This window comes from Montipora capricornis, chromosome 4 (assembly GCF_036669925.1).
Source record: "Montipora capricornis isolate CH-2021 chromosome 4, ASM3666992v2, whole genome shotgun sequence".
Lineage (NCBI taxonomy): Eukaryota > Metazoa > Cnidaria > Anthozoa > Scleractinia > Acroporidae > Montipora > Montipora capricornis.
Window position 1 is genome coordinate 28,731,891 of NC_090886.1, and position 7,500 is coordinate 28,739,390.

Here is a 7,500-nt window from a genome sequence, read left to right on the forward strand (position 1 = left end):
AAACTCTGTATTTACATATTCCCTTAAGGATACACTCTCGTAAACGGACGCGGGCATTTTGGAAATTAAAATTGGAGTTTGCTATTGTTTACACTCTCTCTTAAGCGGACATCCACGTATAATAATATTTTTTTCTTTAATTTTCGATACCAACAAAACTATGATCTGTGACAGAGCAACAGAACAGTGGGGTCGGAATTGTCAAATCTCCATTTGTGCGCGGAAAAGCAAGCTGTCCGTTCCTTTGACATGAACAACAACCCATTATGTATTTGTAGTGTCACGTTAAGGGAATAATTCTCTAAGCAGATACTTCTACTAACCGACACTTTTTCCAATTCCCGATGGTGTCCGCTTACAAGAGAGTTAACTGTATTCAAGGTTGCGACGCCATGGAAATTTAAAAGCGAGGTTAAGTGAATCTAAAACTCACGTTTTCTAATACAAACCCCTTTTTTACAATGACTTTCAAGCAAATTCGGTTGAGAACATTGTTACCTCTGCTAAAGGAATTCCTTATTACAAATGGGGATTCCCTTCAAGTATTCTCTTTAATTAATTCTCGTGCACAAAGAATGCATGCAACTGTTGACCCTTTTTAGAGGGCCGTATTCCATAGTACGACTCTCGAACACGTTTAGTATAGCACGGTGGTATGTTCCATTTATGTACTCTGGTGAATAATGGAGAGTTCAGAGGCAAACGTCTTGATTCCGGGCACGGCAGTTCTCTCAGGCATGCGCAGAGCAATGAAGTGACGCAATGCTTGCTGATGAGAAGAGCAAAACAGTATTAACCCTTACTCCAGCATGTTTTTGCATTTCCTGAGAATCCAGGCTCACATAAGCAAACAAACGAGCCAATTGTATTCTGACATTTGGCGTTGGTGTGACAAACTGGTGTAGATGAAAATTGCATTCGTCGGCATCTGATAAAAAAGCCGACAAGATAACACAAAGTAAGAGCCCGTCTTTCACTAGCACAAAAATCTGACACGGCACTCCAAAATCTCGGTACCGTACCTATGTTTTTCGGGCGGTTCATGGTAAAGACAAGGACACGACAGGACAGGACAAGATAATTAAAGGGGCTAGGTCACGCTATTTTAGGTAATTTTGTTTAATTTTCTTAATTATGAGCTCTAAACGTCAAATTGGCAGAAGAAGAGTCTTTCACTTGCAAAATCACGGCCACATAACAACTGAGAATGATTTTCCAGCTGTGTAAATGACATTTTGATATAGACTGATAAAAATTTGAAAAAAGGTGGGCCGACGTTTTTCAAATTTACCCAAATTCAATCCATTTCAATCCTCTCCAGTTTTGTCCATCCATGTCCCTTCTTGGCTACCCTGTGTTTTGTTAGAGTTCTTCTATAGTTTTGAACAGTTATTTTGATATTTTAGTTAATTCTATGACCATTCGATCAGTGCTGAGATTGCCTAAAATTGCATGACCTAGCCCCTTTAAGTGCGCACATCGTTAAGATGAAGATATGCGTCTTAATAGACCGATTTCGATATATTAAAATTCAGTACGAAACAAAAGACATCATCGCGAAGTTCTGGGGAATAAATATGAGGATTTGAATGAGTTTATTCCCCAGAGCCTCGAGATGATGCCTTTTGTTTAGGATTGAACTTTAATATATCGAAAATGGGCTATTGGTTGAATGAGAAGCGTTCATTGATTTTCTAGGGATTCTGTGAACAAGAAAACTTTACTGTAAAAGACAGTTTGGTTCCCTTGGTCATATCAACAAAACGTGGATGTTTTGAGAGTAAAACCTTTTTCCCTCAGGCATAATGCCCTTCACATTTCTTACCTTCTAAATCCATGTCACAATAAAGCTGAATAGTCTTCCCAGGTATAACAGAGTTAAACCAATAGTTTCCACTCACTCCTCGTTCACCATCGCTTGCTTTGATTTCTTTACAGGATACAGCTGGTAGCTCCGGAATGGATCCGAGAAGCACTGAAAAGTGAACATGCCGTTGGTTCAGAAAAGAACATCACACTCATTTGTTCCCCAAATTTCTGACCTTAAAGACGGTGCCAAAGACTAGGCCATTTTAAATTTATTTGCTTGATGAACTGACTTTTGTTAGGGCAGCAAAGAGGCTGCGGGGAACTTGTATTGAAGTTATGACCTCGATGTTTTTGAAACAAACGTCTAGTGTGCATCAGCATAAGGAAAAATCATTGTTTGTTCTCAACTCGGTCACCGGAGACTTACGCACAATTGTAAACTGCATCACAGGATGCGTGACCAAGAGCGTGCAACATCGATATCTTTGTGCCACAATGTTCTCACAGAAGGTGTCATTTTCAGATTGATTACCACGGGAAACCACACCTTTTCAGCCAAACACAAGTCCTTAAGTTGAATCCCCTGGGATTGCATGAGCATGGTCACTTAATATATAAAGCAAGGCCTTTTTTTCATGATCGTTTTAAAGTAGCTTGGTTTGTCAAAATGTACCATGACATAGACCTGATATGGACGTTTTAAGCTGAAATTGGTCCAGTTTGAACAGGAGATTTCCAGGATTGTTCACAAATAAGATGCAGAAGATATGAGTCGCACAACGGCGATATTTCTTCAGTACATTAACAAATATGAATTCTCGTAATTCCCTCTAGGTCCACTGTTGAATTCGTCATTGAAGTCCATTGAAGACGACTTGCGGTGTATCCCGGAAGCCAAAATGTTACTCTCCGGAAAAACTGAACTAAGAAATATTAGGGTGGAAAAGGAGACGAACGGTTTTTTTTAACAGGAACACCTCCACAGTCTTACGTTTGTTAAAGAAAAAGAGATAAGATCATACTACAGGAGAATAGATATGGGCCCCTTTACTTTACAAACCTTAATTTCTGTACATCGTCCCACAGATTCTAATTGAACAAATGTTCAGATTAAGAGGGAACCTACGGTTTACCAGCCATTTTTGCAGACGTTTCAGCACATTCTTTCTTGGCTCTTTCAAGACCCTGGCATTAATCCAGCTGGGGTTTGAACTAAGTACCACTCGTTGATCAAATCAGCACTCTAGTACCTTGGAAACCTGAATGGCAAGGCAAGCACTTCTTTGAAAATGGAGAGGTTCGAAGAGCCTCTTTTTTCCCATTTTGGTCACGCTAAGTTTGGGGCGGGACACTAAATTTTCTCGCGGTCATAACACGAAAAACTCTCGTCGGAGCCTGTGGTTCGTATTGAGAACTTTTGCGACTCAAGCTACCAGTCTGTTCCTTTGGTCGACTTCTGATACCAACTAACCTGCTTATGTGCTTATTTTAAAGTAATATCTGTGAACATTTGGGACGAAATTCGTGGGTCGTGCTTCTTTCGTGCGATTGTTCAGCTCACAGAGGACATGGGCGAAGACTTAGTTAAAGCTATGACACCTGAGGTCATCATTACAGGCCTGAAGGCACTCTATTGGACTTGACACGTTAACTGTCATGAAAACAAAGCCCTTGAGCATCTTACCAAAGATGGATTCTTGTCTTTTACAAATCTGCTCTGAAAGTGCTCTGAAGAACGTTTGATAAACAAACAAGCAACAATGATGTAGAGAGGCTTTACTGAGATCATCCTGGAGTGATTTTAGTCGTGGACTCATCTGCTGAACAAAAAAATTCAACAAACGTTTCAGCGATTCAATTTTCAATCGTATCTTTACACGGGTGAGAAAGAAGACAAAATGAACTTGCAGAATAGTAAATAGCCTGTCTTGCGGAATAATATATCATTTTTCAGAGGAAACCCCACTAAACGCCGTCTGTTCATTTTCACTGGCAACAATTTGATGTAATTGATTAACAAGATGGACTTTAGATCTACCACGGCGCCGTCGACTACACCGTCACCTCCTAATAAGTATTAGGGAGCTAAAGCACGAGCGTTTTTGAGACGCGGACGGTAACCGGAAGCTAGAGAACATTTCACGTTCAAGGACAATGGTGTCTCCTAGATTTTTAACCAGCTCTAATAGAGAAAAGATACTTGCAATATAAATGTGGTTGTGTGAATTCAAGTTGAAAGGGAAGGTCACTTCTGTTTGCCGTCCGCATCTCAAAAAACGCGCGTGCTTAAGGTCCCTATAAGTGTACACTGTCCGTAAGTCTCTCGCGATTATTCCATCGCTTTCACGTCGTACAATTTTGGTGAAGTTTTCTATCAAAAAAAATTCAGGACAATGGGTTCAGTCAAGAGAAAATGAGGAGACAGAGAGGGAGGCTCTCGGTCCAGCCCTTGGGATATGTCATGTCCACAAAAGTTATTTTTAGACGAGCGGAAGTCTTTGTTCTAGCGGAAGTCTGTCTTCCGAGACGTCGTCATGCAGGCCAACCTCGGTCTGATTTTTGAATGAATATAAATATTCATCATCCTTCCACGTGCGCTGCCATTTTTTCTTTTCACTAAGAACCTGAGAGCGAGGCAAGACTTCATGCAGACGTCTCGGAAGACAGACTTCCGCTCGTCTAAAAATAACTTTCGTGGACATGACATATCCCGGCCAACGCCCTGAGCTTCCTTCTCTGTCCTCTCATTTTCTCTTGGTTCAGTTCTGGTACAATAGACGACGAAAGGATAACATTTGTGTGCTCATGATGTCGTCAAAACCTCAAATTTGGTAATTTCACGTCGTTTTACGCAGAGAACCGCAAAAATTTGAGTTAAAAGGCGAACAGCACGTGCAGAACGATTTTTTTCTCTTTTAATCAATGATATTATTGTTTGGTGGCGTCAAGATGGCGTCATATTTGGCGTAGCCTTCATTGTTTCTAATTATTTCGTGCGCGCTCTTATCCAACATGTAAGAATAAAATAATTATTGTATTAAATTTCATCAAACGTTAAACTGGGGCCATTAGTTTTCACATAATGTCATAGTTTTACGGTATATGAGCTGATGACCGAGATTGAGGGAACCAAAAAGAACGCTAAAAAACGCAATATCCTAGAGTGAAAATTTGTATTCACTAAAACAGTGGATAGCGTTGAAAGCGCGCTTTGGTTGGCTACTCAAACTCCGAATATCCTTTGGTATTGATAGGCATCTCAAAGCAAATTTTAAGGTGTGCCACATTGGTCTGACGACCTGGGAAGATCTGGCATGTTACAGACCCAGATGGAGACATGCAGTCCGAGAGAGTGTGGCGCTATTTGAGAAAGAGCGGCGTCAGAAAGCAGAGGAAAAACGCCAATGTCGTAAAGAACGTGAAGTTGCCCCTGCTTTGTCGCAGCAGGCCTCCTACATCTGCCCCGCCTGTGGCAAAGCGTGCCACTCTAGAATTGGACTCTTTAGCCACCAACGGGTGCACAAGACTAGAAGTTGAATAGACAATCTTACTCGTTTTCGAGGGATACCATGATGATGATGATGATGATGATGATTGATAGGCATAGACAGATTCTGCTCGGCAACTTTTAAGCAAATTTTTCAATTCTGAGCAGCTTTTACCAAAATGACAATTTTTGATATATTTTGCCATTTCAAATCAAGCACCGAACGAAATATCTTGCTGTTGTAAGCACGATTTTCACTTTGTATTTGGGTATTCTGTGGTGTATCTTCCATATGTGGATGTCCCGTTGGATGTTCTGTGGTGTATCTTCCATATACGGATGTCACGTTGGGTATCCTGTGTTAATATTCCAAATATAGAACAGCTACCTGTATTGCTGAAAGCAAAATGGCGGAAGCTATGCAAGAAAGCGAAGACCCTATTCAAATTGCTCGAAAAAATGGGGCAGAGATGACGGAACCTGAAAGGGCTTCCATTTCGAGAGAACGTAAAGTTACTAGACCATCGGGCAAGTACAAGGCAAGTAGAATGTCAAATCCAATGACGAAAACTTCGGTTCAAGACCAAATCAAGGAATATCCAGATCATCACTTCGCTTGTGTCAAAGGGCAGCTACGATGCGATGCATGTCACGAAATCGTCTCTGTACAGAAACATGTGCAGTCCCGAAAACACTTGACTAGCATCGCCAATATTAAAAGGGACAAGGCCAAAAACCAAAGTATTGAGAAATGTCTGCAAAGGCAAGTGCGTGGGGCTACTTTACAAACAGATATGCGAGTCTTTCGTTTTGAAGTAGCTGAGACACTCCTTATGGCCACCATACCAATTGCCAAGATAGATGTCTTGCGCCCTCTTTTTGAGAAGTATGCCCATAGTTTTACTGCAAATACACACATGAAAGACATTATTCCTTTTGTGTTGGCAAGGGAACAAGAAAAAGTCAAGGCCGAGCTTCAGGAAGTTAAAGAAGTGTCGGTTATATTCGATGAGACTGCCCGACTTGGGGAAGCTATTGTAGTGCGTTATGTCCAGGACGATTTCAAGCCAACACAACGCTTTGTGTGCCTTGAGATTCTTGGAAAGCCAATGAAGGGGGTTGAACTTGCCCAAAGACTGATGTCCAATATTGCTGTTAAGCACAACTTCGGATCAGACATGGTACTTGCTGCAATGCGAGATGGTGCTTCAGTAAATGAGGCTACCATAAGACAACTGCTATTCTTTTATCCCAATATTCTGGATGTTGTATGTTTCTCTCATACAATTGATAATGTCGGATACTCATTTTAGCATTCTGGACTTATTTTTCCAACACTGGGTGAGTTTGCTTGCTCATAGTTTTAATGCGAAGTTACTTTGGAGGGAGAGAACTGGACAATCAATTAAGTCCTACAGCAATACACGTTGGTGAAGTAAGTAGGAGGTGCTCCAGCAGGTGTCCGACTATTTTGGTAATGTGTTGCCGTTTCTAGAAGAGAATGTGCATCTTTCCCCTGCTATCCGCCAAAATCTGTTGGATATCTGAGAATCCTCAAGACCGTCAAGATCTCCGCTTAGAGCTTGCCGCTATTGTTGATGCTGGTATTCATTTTGTTAAGTCAACATGCACCCTTGTAGGTGACGACCGCTTGATATCTTTCAGCTGTTGCTCAAGCAGTTGGGGTAGGCCACTACCCTTACACCACGGCTGTTGCCAGAGAAATTGCCGAAATGGCGATGCTACCCTCCAAGCTAGATTGATTGATCAGGATCAAGAGAAGTTCAGCGTCTTGTTCCGAATATAGTACGTGCATTCAAGGTAGCACGCCTTTGTTGCCCAGTTCAAGTTCAACTGTTAATGCCTAATGCTGCAGCCCTCCAAGAATTCAAGAATTTTCCCTTTGTGGATGATAACACCATTGCTAACCTAGCTGCTGCGGATGGTATTGTTGACTTGAGTGAGGAGCAGAAACTGGCATGGTGGGCAGCACGTCGTCACACCCTCCCACATTGACTTGTTAGGAAGTTACTCCTCATTCAGCCCAGCTCTGCTGCTTTTGAGAGGGTCTTCAGCTTACTCAGCACTCTGTCTTCTCAGCAGGACAAATGCCTTAGAAGACTGTATTGAAGCATCTGTTATGATCAGATACAATGAGTGCCAGAGAAAGGCATCTTAGAGCATCCGTCAGCCTCTTATTTGTT